At 40.6% G+C, this 12,551-nt stretch overlaps 1 long non-coding RNA gene and 1 other non-coding gene across 2 annotated transcripts; both read left to right on the forward strand.

Moving 5' to 3' along the window:
• Positions 1-5,742: 5,742 nt before the first annotated feature.
• On the forward strand, positions 5,743-5,850 carry LOC112768183 (small nucleolar RNA R71). The gene has a single exon (XR_003185626.1). It is a non-coding gene; the product is annotated as a small nucleolar RNA R71 (small nucleolar RNA).
• A 5,463-nt stretch (positions 5,851-11,313) lies between these two features.
• On the forward strand, positions 11,314-12,322 carry LOC112747750 (uncharacterized). The gene is made up of 2 exons (XR_003174962.2): positions 11,314-11,761; positions 12,070-12,322. It is a non-coding gene; the product is annotated as an uncharacterized lncRNA (long non-coding RNA).
• Positions 12,323-12,551: the final 229 nt, after the last annotated feature.

Genomic DNA, 12,551 nt, shown 5'->3' on the forward strand with positions numbered 1-12,551 from the left:
AGAATACCACAGACAAGGTTAGACCTTCCGGATTCTCTTGAATGCCGCCATCAGTTCTAGCCTATACCACGAAGACTCTGATCTCACGGAATGGCTGGCTCGTTTGTCAGGCGAGCACTCGGTTGTCAGGCGATCAACCATGCATCGTGTATCAGGAATCCAAGAGATATTCACCCAATCGAAGGTAGAACGGAGGTGGTTGTTAGTCACACGTTCATAGGTGAGAATGATGATGAGTGTCACGGATCATCACATTCATCAAGTTGAAGAACAAGTGATATCTTAGAACAAGAACAAGCGGAATTGAATAGAAGAACAATAGTAATTGCATTAATACTCGAGGTACAGCAGAGCTCCACACCTTAATCTATGGTGTGTAGAAACTCCACCGTTGAAAATACATAAGAACAAGAGTGATCATTGGCTTCGGTCCCAGAGAGGGAACCAGAAGAACCAAGACCTGATCTAAGATCTAAAGTGATCAAAAGATTCTCCTACAATAGTAAAAGGTCCTACTTATAAAGAACTCGTAGCCTAGGGTGTACAGAGATGAATAAATGACATAAAAATCCACTTTCGGGCCCACTTGGTGTGTGCTTGGGCTGAGCAATGAAGCATTTTCGTGTAGAGACTTCTCTTGGAGTTAAACGCCAGCTTTGGTGCCAGTTTGGGCGTTTAACTCCCATTTTGGTGCCAGTTCCAGCGTTTAACGCTGGAATTCCTGAGGGTGAATTTGAACGCCGGTTTGGGCCATCAAATCTTGGGCAAAGTATGGACTATCATATATTGCTGGAAAGCCCAGGATGTCTAATTTCCAACGCCGTTGAGAGCGCGCCAATTGGGCTTCTGTAGCTCCAGAAAATTCACTTCGAGTGCAGGGAGGTCAGAATCCAACAGCATCTGCAGTCCTTTTTGGTCTCTGAATCAGATTTTTGCTCAGGTCCCTCAATTTCAGCCAGAAAATACCTGAAATCACAGAAAAACACACAAACTCATAGTAAAGTCCAGAAAAGTGAATTTTAACTAAAAACTAATAAAAATATACTAAAAACTAACTAGATCACACTAAAAACATACTAAAAACAATGCCAAAAAGCGTACAAATTATCCGCTCATCACAACACCAAACTTAAATTTTTGCTTGTCCTCAAGCAACTGAAAATCAAATAAGATAAAAAGAAGAGAATATGCAATGAATTCCAAAAACATCTATGAAGATCAGTATTAATTAGATGAGCGGGGCTTTTAGCTTTTTGCCTCTGAACAGTTTTGGCATCTCACTCTATCCTTTGAAATTCAGAATGGTTGGCTTCTTTAGGAACCCAGAATCCAGATAGTGTTATTGATTCTCCTAGTTAAGTATGATGATTCTTGAACATAGCTACTTATTGAGTCTTGGCCGTGGCCCAAAGCACTCTGTCTTCAGTATTACCACCGGATACATACATGCCACAGACACATAATTGGGTGAACCTTTTCAGATTGTGACTCAGCTTTGCTAGAGTCCCCAATTAGAGGTGTCCAGGGTTCTTAAGCACACTCTTTTTGCCTTGGATCACAACTTTATTTCTTTCTTTTTCTCTTTTTTTTTCGTTTTCTTTTCTTCCCTCTTTTTTTCGTTTTTTCTCTTTTTCTCTCTCTCTCTTTTTTTTTGTATTCACTGCTTTTTCTTGCTTCAAGAATCATTTTTATGATTTTTCAGATCCTCAGTAACATGTCTCCTTTTTCATCATTCTTTCAAGAGCCAACATTCATGAACCACAAATTCAAAAGACATATGCACTGTTTAAGCATACATTCAGAAGACAAAAGTAATGCCACCACATCAAAATAATTAAACTGTTATAAAATTCAAAATTCATGCAATTCTTATCTTTTTCAATTAAGCACGTTTTCTTATTTAAGAAAGGTGATAGATTCATAGGACATTCATAACTTTAAGGCATAGACACTAAGACACTAATGATCACAAGACACAAACATGGACAAACATAAGCATTAATTTTCGAAAAACAGGAAAATAAAGAACAAGGAAATTAAAGAACGGGTCCACCTTAGTGATGGCGGCTCTTTCTTCCTCTTGAAGATCCTATGGAGTGCTTGAGCTCCTCAATATCTCTTCCTTGTCTTTGTTGCTCCTCTCTCATGATTCTTTGATCTTCTCTAATTTCATGGAGGATGATGGAGTGTTCTTGATGCTCCACCCTTAGTTGTCCCATGTTGGAACTCAATTCTCCTAGGGAAGTGTTTAGTTGCTCCCAATAGTTTTGTGGAGGAAAGTGCATCCCTTGAGGTATCTCAGGGATCTCATGATGAGTGGGGTCTCCTGTGTGCTCCATCCTCTTCTTAGTGATGGGCTTGTCCTCATCAATAGGGGTGTCTCCCTCTATGTCAACTCCAACTGAATAACAGAGGTGACAAATGAGATGAGGGAAGGCTAACCTTGCCAAGGTAGAGGACTTGTCCGCCACCTTATAAAGCTCTTGGGCTATAACCTCATGAACTTCTATTCCTTCTCCAATCATGATGCTATGAATCATGATAGCCCGGTCTATGGTGACTTCGGACCGGTTGCTAGTGGGAATGATTGAGCGTTGGATAAACTCCAACCATCCTCTAGCCACGGGTTTGAGGTCATGCCTTCTCAATTGAACCGGCTTCCCTCTTGAATCTCTCTTCCATTGGGTGCCCTCTTCACATATGACTGTGAGGACTTAGTCCAACCTTTGATCAAAGTTGACCCTTCTAGTGTAAGGGTGTTCATCTCCTTGCATCATGGGCAAGTTGAATGCCAACCTTACACTTTCCGGACTAAAATCCAAGTATTTACCCCGAACCATAGTAAGATAATTCTTTGGATCCGGGTTCACACTTTGATCATGGTTCTTGGTGATCCATGCATTGGCATAGAACTCTTGAACCATCAAGATTCCGACTTGTTGAATGGGGTTGCTAAGAACTTCCCAACCTCTTCTTCAGATCTCATGTCGGATCTCCGGATATTCACTCTTTTTGAGTGAAAAAGGGACCTCGGGGATCACCTTCTTCAAGGCCACAACTTCATAGAAGTGGTCTTGATGCACCCTTGAGATGAATCTTTCCATCTCCCATGACTCGGAGGTGGAAGCTTTTGCCTTCCCTTTCCTCTTTCTAGAGGTTTCTCCGGCCTTGGATGCCATAAATGGTTATGGACAAACAAAAAGCAATGCTTTTAGCACACCAAACTTAAAAGGTTTGCTCGTCCTCGAGCAAAAGAAGAAAGAAGGGAGTAGAAGAAGAAGAAATGAGGAAGAAGGGAATGGTTTTTGTGTTCGACCAAGAAGGGGAAGAAGTGGTGTTAAGGTTGTGTGAAAATGAAGGAGTGAAGAAGGTCTTATATAGGAGAGGGGGAAGGGTAAGGTTCGGTCAAGTGAGGGTGGGTTTGGGTGGGAAAGTGGTCTGAATTTGAATGGTGAGGTAGGTGGGGTTTAATGAAGGATGGATGTGAGTGGTGAAGAGAAAGAAGGGATTTGATAGGTGAAGGGTTTTTGGGGAAGAGGTGTTGAGGTGATTGGTGAAGAAGAGAGAGAGTGTGGTGGGGTAGGTGGGGATCCTGTGGGGTCCACAGATCCTGAGGTGTCAAGGAAAAGTCATCCCTGCACCAAATGGCAAGCAAAATCTCGTTTTGTGCCAATTCTGGCGTTAAACGCTGGGCTGGTGCCCATTTCTGGCGTTTAACGCCAGCTTCTTGCCCTTTTCTGGCGTTTAACGCCAGTCTGGTGCCCCTTTCTGGCGTTAAACGCCCAGAATGGTGCCAGACTGGGCGTTAAACGCCCAACAGCTAGCCTCACTGGCGTTTAAACGCCAGTGGGTTCTTCCTCCAGGGTGTGCTGTTTTTCCTTCTGTTTTTCATTTTGTTTTTGCTTCTTTCATTGATTTTGTGACTTCTTATGATCATCAACCTACAAAAAATGTAAAATAACAAAAGAAAATAGTTAATTATAAAACATTGGGTTGCCTCCCAACAAGCGCTTCTTTAATGTCATTAGCTTGACAGAGGACTCTCATGGAGCCTCAGAAATGCTCAGAGCTATGTTGGAACCTCCCAACACCAAACTTAGAGTTTGAATGTGGGGGTTCAACACCAAACTTAGAAGTTGGTTGTGGCCTCCCAACACCAAACTTAGAGTTTGACTGTGGGGGCTCTGTTTGGCTTGGTTTTGAGAGAAGCTCTTCATGCTTCCTCTCCATGATGATAGAGGGATATCCTTGAGCCTTAAACACCAAGGATTCTTCATTTAATTGAATGATCATCTCTCCTCTATCAACATCAATCACAGCCCTTGCTGTGGCTAGGAAGGGTCTGCCAAGGATGATGGATTCATCCATGCAATTCCCAGTCTCTAGGACTATGAAATCAGTAGGGATGTAATGGTCTTCAACTTTAACCAGAACATCCTCTACAAGTCCATAGGCTTGTTTCTTGAATTGTCTGCCATCTCTAGTGAGATTTTTGCAGCTTGCACCTCAGAGATCCCTAACTTCTCCATTACAGAGAGGGGCATGAGGTTTACACTCGACCCTAAGTCACACAAGGCCCTCTTGAAGGTCATGGTGCCTATGGTACAAGGTATTGAAAACTTCCCAGGATCCTGTCTCTTTTGAGGCAGTTTCTGCCTAGACAAGTCATCCAGTTCTTTGGTGAGCAAAGGGGGTTCATCCTCCCAAGTCTCATTTCCAAATAACTTGTCATTCAATTTCATGATTGCTCCAAGGTATTTAGCAACTTGCTCTTCAGTGACATACTCATCCTCTTCAGAGGAAGAATACTCATCAGAGCTCATGAATGGCAGAAGTAAGTCCAATGGAATCTCTATGGTCTCATTTTGAGTCTCAGATTCCCATGGTTCCTCATTTGGGAACTCATTGGAGGCCAGTGGACGTCCATTGAGGTCTTCCTCAGTGGCGTTCACTACCTCTCCTTCCTCCCAAAATTCGGCCATGTTGATGGCTTTGCACTCTCCTTTTGGATTTTCTTCTGTGTTACTTGGAATTAGAACTAGAGGGGAGTTCAGTAATTTTCTTGCTCAGTTGACCCACTTGTGCTTCCAAATTTCTAATGGAGGACCTTGTTTCAGTCATGAAACTTTGAGTGGTTTTGATTAGATCAGAGACCATGGTTGCTAAGTCAGAGGTATTCTGCTTAGAAGTCTCTGTCTGTTGCTGAGAAGATGATGGAAAAGGCTTGCTATTGCTAAACCTGTTTCTTCCACCATTATTATTGTTGAAACCTTGTTGAGGTCTCTGTTGTTCCTTCCATGAGAAATTTGGATGATTTCTCCATGAAGGATTATAGGTGTTTCCATAGGGTTCTCCCATGTAATTCACCTCTTCCATTGAGGGGTTCTCAGGATCATGAGCTTCTTCCTCAGATGAAGCTTCCTTAGTACTGCTTGGTGCATTTTGCATTCCAGACAGACTTTGAGAAATCATATTGACTTGTTGAGTCAATATTTTGTTCTGAGCCAATATGGCATTCAGAGTTTCGATCTCAAGAACTCCTTTCTTCTGACTGGTCCCATTGTTCACAGGATTTCTTTCAGAAGTGTACATGAATTGGTTATTTGCAACCATTTCAATTAGCTCTTGAGCTTCTGTAGGCGTCTTCTTCAGATGAAGAGATCCTCCAGCAGAGCTATCCAAAGACATCTTGGATAGTTCAGAGAGACCATCATAGAAAATACCTATGATGCTCCATTCAGAAAGCATATCAGAAGGACACTTTCTGATTAATTGTTTGTATCTTTCCCAAGCTTCATAGAGGGATACTCCTTCCTTCTGTCTAAAGGTTTGGACTTCCACTCTAAGCTTACTTAATTTTTGAGGTGGAAAGAACTTTGCCAAGAAGGCATTGACTAGCTTTTCCCAAGAGTCCAGGCTTTCTTTGGGTTGAGAGTCCAACCATGTCCTAGCTCTGTCTCTTACAGCAAAAGGGAACAGCATAAGTCTGTAGACCTCAGGGTCAACCCCATTAGTCTTGACTGTGTCACAGATTTGCAAGAATTCAGCTAAAAACTGATGAGGATCTTCCAATGGAAGTCCATGGAACTTGCAATTCTGTTGCATTAGAGAAACTAATTGAGGCTTAAGCTCAAAGTTGTTTGCTCCAATGGCAGGGATAGAGATGCTTCTCCCATAGAAGTCGGGAGTAGGTGCAGTAAAGTCACCCAGCACCTTCCTTGCATTGTTGTTGTTTTCGGCTGCCATGAGTTCTTCTTCTTTGAAGAATTCGGTCAGGTCCTCTACAGAGAATTGTGCCTTAGCTTCTCTTAGCTTTCGCTTCAAGGTCCTTTCAGGTTCAGGATCAGCCTCAACAAGAATGCTTTTGTCTCTGCTCCTGCTCATATGAAAGAGAAGAGAACAAGAAAATATGGAATCCTCTATGTCACAGTATAGAGATTCCTTGAGGTGTGAGAGGAAAAGAAAATGGAAGGCAGAAGTAGAAAATTCGAACTTATCAAAGGAGATGGAGTTCGAATTTTGCATTAGGGAATAATGTTAGTCCATAAATAGAAAGATGTGAGAAGAAGGGAAGTAATTTTCGAAAATTAAGTAAAAGATTTTGAAAACATTTTTGAAAAACTTTAAGAATTTTCGAAAATGAAAGTGAAAAAGAAATCAGGTGATTTTTGAAAAAGATTTTGAAATTAGAAATCAAAAAGATTTGATTGAAGGCTATTTTGAAAAAGATGTGGTTAAGAAGATATGATTAGTTTTAAAAAAGATGTGATTGAGAAGATATGATTTGAAAAACATTTTAAAAAGATTTGATTTTGAAAATTAAAAACTTGGCTAACAAGAAAAGATATGATTCAAACATTAAACCTTTCTCAACAGAAAAGGCAACATACTTGAAATGTTGAATCAAATCATTAATTGATAGCAAGTATTTTTAAAAAATAGAAAGAAATTGATTTTGAAAAAGATTTGATTGAAAAGATATGATTTGAAAAAGATTTGATTTTGAAAAAGTTTGAAAACTTGAAAAAAAATTGCATTGAAAACAGAATCTTCCTTCTTGTGCCATCCTGGCGTTAAACGCCCAGAATGGTGCACATTCTGGCGTTTAACGCCCAAAACTGTACCCTTTTGGGCGTTAAACGCCCAACCAGGTACCCTGGCTGGCGTTTAAACGCCAGTCTGTCCTTCTTCACTGGGCGTTTTGAACGCCCAGCTTTTTCTGTGTAATTCCTCTGCTGTATGTTCTGAATCTTCAATTCTCTGTATTGTTGACTTGAGAAGACACAAATTAAAAATATTTTTGGATTTTTAGTAATCAAAATGCAACTAAAATCAAATAACAATGCATGCAAGACACCAAACTTAGCAGTTTGTATACTACTGACACTAATGAGAATGCATATGAGACACACAAAACACTCAAGTCAAGAGAATTTAAAGATTAGAGTAAGAAATCATCAAGAACATCTTGAAGATCACTAAGACACATGAATGAATGCATGCAATTGACACCAAACTTAACATGAAACACTAGACTCAAACAAGAAACATACAATATTTTTGGATTTTATGATTTTGTAATTTTTTTGTGTGATTTTCGAAAATTAAGTGGAAAAAGATATCAAAATTCTTAATGAGAGTTCCATGAATCATGTAATGTTTAGTCTAAGACTCCGGTCCAGGAATTAGACATGGCTTCACAGCCAGCCAAGCTTTCAAAGAAAGCTTTGGTCCAAAACACTAGACATGGCCAATGGCCAGCCAAGCCTTAGCAGATCACTGCTCCAAAAGCAAGATTGATTAGAAATCAACAAGCTCTTGTGATGATAAGTTGAAACCTCGGTCCAATGAAATTAGACATGGCCTCTCAGCCAGCCAGACTTCAACAAATCATCATGAAACTCTAGAATTCATCTTCAAGAATTCTGAAAAAAAAATACCTAATCTAGCAACAAGATGAACCGTCAGTTGTCCAAACTCAACAATCCCCGGCAACGGCGCCAAAAACTTGGTGCACGAAATTGTGATCCATACTTTTCTCAACTCAAATAATCCCTAGTAATGGCCCCAAAAACTTGGTGCTCAATACCATGGCATAAACACAACTTCGCACAACTAACCAGCAAGTGTACTGGGTCGTCCAAGTAATAAACCTTACGCGAGTAAGGGTCGATCCCACAGAGATTGTTGGTATGAAGCAAGCTATGGTCACCTTGTAAATCTTAGTCAGGGAAACTCAAATGGGTATGGTGATAAACGCATAAAACATAAAGATAAAGATAGAGATACTTATGTAATTCATTGGTAGGAACTTCAGATAAGCGTATGAAGATGCCTTCCCTTTCGTCTCTCTGCTTTCCTACTGTCTTCATCCAATCCTTCTTCCTCCTTTCCATGGCAAGCTTAAGCAAGGGTTTCACCATTGTCAGTGGCTACCTCCCATCCTCTCAGTGGAAATGTTCAACGCACCCTGTCACGGCACGGCAATCCATCTGTCGGTTCTCGATCATGTCGGAATAGAATCCAGTGATTCTTTTGCGTCTGTCACTAACGCCCCGCCCTCAGGAGTTTGAAGCACGTCACAGTCATTCAATCATTGAATCCTACTCAGAATACCACAGACAAGGTTAGACCTTCCGGATTCTCTTGAATGCCGCCATCAGTTCTAGCCTATACCACGAAGACTCTGATCTCACGGAATGGCTGGCTCGTTTGTCAGGCGAGCACTCGGTTGTCAGGCGATCAACCATGCATCGTGTATCAGGAATCCAAGAGATATTCACCCAATCGAAGGTAGAACGGAGGTGGTTGTTAGTCACACGTTCATAGGTGAGAATGATGATGAGTGTCACGGATCATCACATTCATCAAGTTGAAGAACAAGTGATATCTTAGAACAAGAACAAGCGGAATTGAATAGAAGAACAATAGTAATTGCATTAATACTCGAGGTACAGCAGAGCTCCACACCTTAATCTATGGTGTGTAGAAACTCCACCGTTGAAAATACATAAGAACAAGAGTGATCATTGGCTTCGGTCCCAGAGAGGGAACCAGAAGAACCAAGACCTGATCTAAGATCTAAAGTGATCAAAAAATTCTCCTACAATAGTAAAAGGTCCTACTTATAAAGAACTCGTAGCCTAGGGTGTACAGAGATGAATAAATGACATAAAAATCCACTTCCGGGCCCACTTGGTGTGTGCTTGGGCTGAGCAATGAAGCATTTTCGTGTAGAGACTCCTCTTGGAGTTAAACGCCAGCTTTGGTGCCAGTTTGGGCGTTTAACTCCCATTTTGGTGCCAGTTCCGGCGTTTAACGCTGGAATTCCTGAGGGTGACTTTGAACGCCGGTTTGGGCCATCAAATCTTGGGCAAAGTATGAACTATCATATATTGCTGGAAAGCCCAGGATGTCTACCTTCCAACGCCGTTAAGAGCGCGCCAATTGGGCTTCTGTAGCTCCAGAAAATCCACTTCGAGTGCAGGGAGGTCAGAATCCAACAGCATCTGCAGTCCTTTTTGGTCTCTGAATCAGATTTTTGCTCAGGTCCCTCAATTTCAGCCAGAAAATACCTGAAATCACAGAAAAACACACAAACTCATAGTAAAGTCCAGAAAAGTGAATTTTAACTAAAAACTAATAAAAATATACTAAAAACTAACTAGATCACACTAAAAACATACTAAAAACAATGCCAAAAAGCGTACAAATTATCCGCTCATCAACGTGCATCAATGATCCATTTGGCAAGTCCCAACTTAGCCTTGTACACAATTTCTTTACTAGCCAAAACACTTTCAAAGTTGGTTGAGATCCTAGAGTAGTCCTTTCTTTAAAGTAACTTCTAATTTGTGTAGCTACTATAGCTCTTCTCTTTCCTTTGTCTCCCGTTGTTGTAGGAACAACAGCTTGTACAGGGTTAGGTGATTCAGCCTCTTGTGCAGGTGCTTCCCCACCATAAGAATCCTCCTCAAATTTTCTTTTTTCCATCTTATTTTTTGTTTTCCATCAGAATCCTTTTGAATTGAAGTTCAACTTCTTTAGTGACTTTGTTACATACTTTAATTTGTCCAGGAATTTTCGTAAGGTGATATTTCATCCTATATATCCCCCTCCATTATAAGTATTCAAACAAAAGATACATGTATATTGTGCCTTATGATTTTTATCATACTTCACAGTGAAATATTCCCAAGCCGGGTCAGATTTTCCTCGAGAGGAACCTGTCTGAGATTCTTGTATAGCATTATGTTGTTGTTGATGATCATTTTGTGACTATTCCATCTAAATTCAGAATGCCAGCAATCCAAAATCCAGACCAATATATCAATTCATAGTTCATACAATTCATATGGCATTCAACAGAGCAGAATTGAAAAAATAAAAAATTGAACAGAGCAGAATTGAAAAGATAAAAAAATTGAACAGAGCAGAATTCTAAAATTCAACATACATCAAATTTATTCAACATTACAGAATGATTAATCATATAACAAACAAAATTAAAAAATTAAAAAATAGAAGCACAGAATAAAAAATGATAACAGAAAGAACAGAAGAAGAGCTAGAACCCCAGAACTAACTGCAAGAGAAGTAGAGAACAGAAGGCTAGAGCCAGACGACCTCTCTTCGGTGACAGTGACGACAACATGGCGATGACCCGCGACGGTGAGGCAATGACATGCGACAGTGAGGCGACGACCCGCGACAGTTGCGCTTGGCTCTGGCGGTGGCGGTTGTCCTTCGTAGGAGGCAGCTCGAGCCTCAAAGAGATTAGGGTTGGGAGTGGGAGGTGACCAGGTCCAGGAGTGTTCTTCGAAGATATTAGGGATTTAGGGTTGGAAAGAGGCTGCAATGTGTTCTTCAGACTTCAGCCTTCTTTCTTTTTTTTTTAAAGCCAAACGACGCCGTTTCGTTACCTGTGGGGGAGAACTGATGCCTGCTGAAACCTGGCCGATTCTTCCGGTTCGCCGGTTAACCACCAATTTGGCAAATTTTTTCTCCGATTTTTTACAGAACAATTTTATACCTGAACCGGACCGAATAAGTTCCTGGTTTCTGGTTAATTCGGTTGAATCAATCTGTCCGGTTTGGTTTTCAGAACATTGAAAAAAATTGAAAGTTCAATTTGATCTCAGTCCAGGGATGGCAATTTTTCCCGACGGGATAGTTTCCACGGGAATTTACCCATCGGAGGATGGGGATGGGGATATTTTTTCACCCGTGGAGGACGGGCACGGGGACTCGCAAAACAAATGGGGCGGGAGCAGGGAGTGAGGTCCCACCCCGTAGAGATCCGTTTAATACCCGCATATATATATATATATTACTTATGAAACCCTAATTTCTTATCCTCTTCTCTCTGTCGCCTTTCACTTTCCTTCCCTTAAAACTCTGATTCTCTCCTTCTCCGTCTCCTTCCCTCCTCCACTCTTGCCGTCGTCTGCCGCCCGCGTCTCCTCAGGTCACTGTCTCACTGCAGAAGGAAGAACTGTTATTGCTTCCTCGATGGGGTGCCCCTCATTCTCTTAGATTCTCTTTCTTTCCTTCTCTCCATGACACTCCTCCACTTAGACCTCTCACCGCCATCTGCTACCTTCATCTGCTCTCACTCGCGCGCCTGACACCCCGCTCTAGGAGAACTGATGTCGCTGGATGCAGAATCATCACGAGGAGCTTGAAGCGTCACCATCTTTGGCAAAGGCTGTCCGGTCTCCGTCGCTGCCTCCAGCAAGATCGTTGGCTGCATTTCTTTCCGGTAAGTTAACCTCATAATTTCTGTGATTTTTATTTACTTGAAGTATTTGTTGTTTATTTCATGTTTTGTAATTTCTGTGATTTTCTTTGAATTCCAAACAATTATCTTGTGATTTTGCTTCATATATGTGCTTTTGTTTTTTTTTTAATAATGCCTAGTGACTAAAAGAAGTTGAAATTAAATGTTTGAAGTTTTTTATTATTGTTTTGAGAATATGTGGAATATAATTGAATATTTAAAATATTAATTTTTGAATGTTTGAAGGATTTGATTATGTTTTAATCTGCTTCTGTGTTTTTTTTATGAAGGTTGAAGTGGGTTTGCAGAAGATCTGTAAGTTTTAGATGGTTGATGGCTAGTTTGTGCAAGGCAATGGTAACAGTTTTAGATTTTTTTTTCATCTCAATTAGGTAGGTCGGATATAAATTGGTGTTTGATGTAGTTGATTGTTTAGTTTGATATGTGGTTAAACTTGACTGGAGTGGATTTGGTATGTGGTTGAATTTGACTGGAGTGGATTTTAAATTGGATGAATGGATATGAAAGTGTTTATGGTTTCAATTTTTTTTAGTGTTTGATTGATTTTGTTTGGATATAAATTGTGAATTTATGACTAAGCTGGCATACCTCTCCTGCAACGATTAGTCACTTACTCTGTAAGAGTTCCAGGAAAAAGAGGATTCCATGGCAAAGTAATATTAACACCAACGAAAAAAGACATAGTTTTTACAACAATGCAAAATTAGTGTAGCAATAGCAGTTAATATTACATTGCTCTGGTTGCCTTACA

Source organism: Arachis hypogaea, chromosome 2 (assembly GCF_003086295.3).
Source record: "Arachis hypogaea cultivar Tifrunner chromosome 2, arahy.Tifrunner.gnm2.J5K5, whole genome shotgun sequence".
NCBI classification, from domain to species: Eukaryota; Viridiplantae; Streptophyta; class Magnoliopsida; order Fabales; family Fabaceae; genus Arachis; species Arachis hypogaea.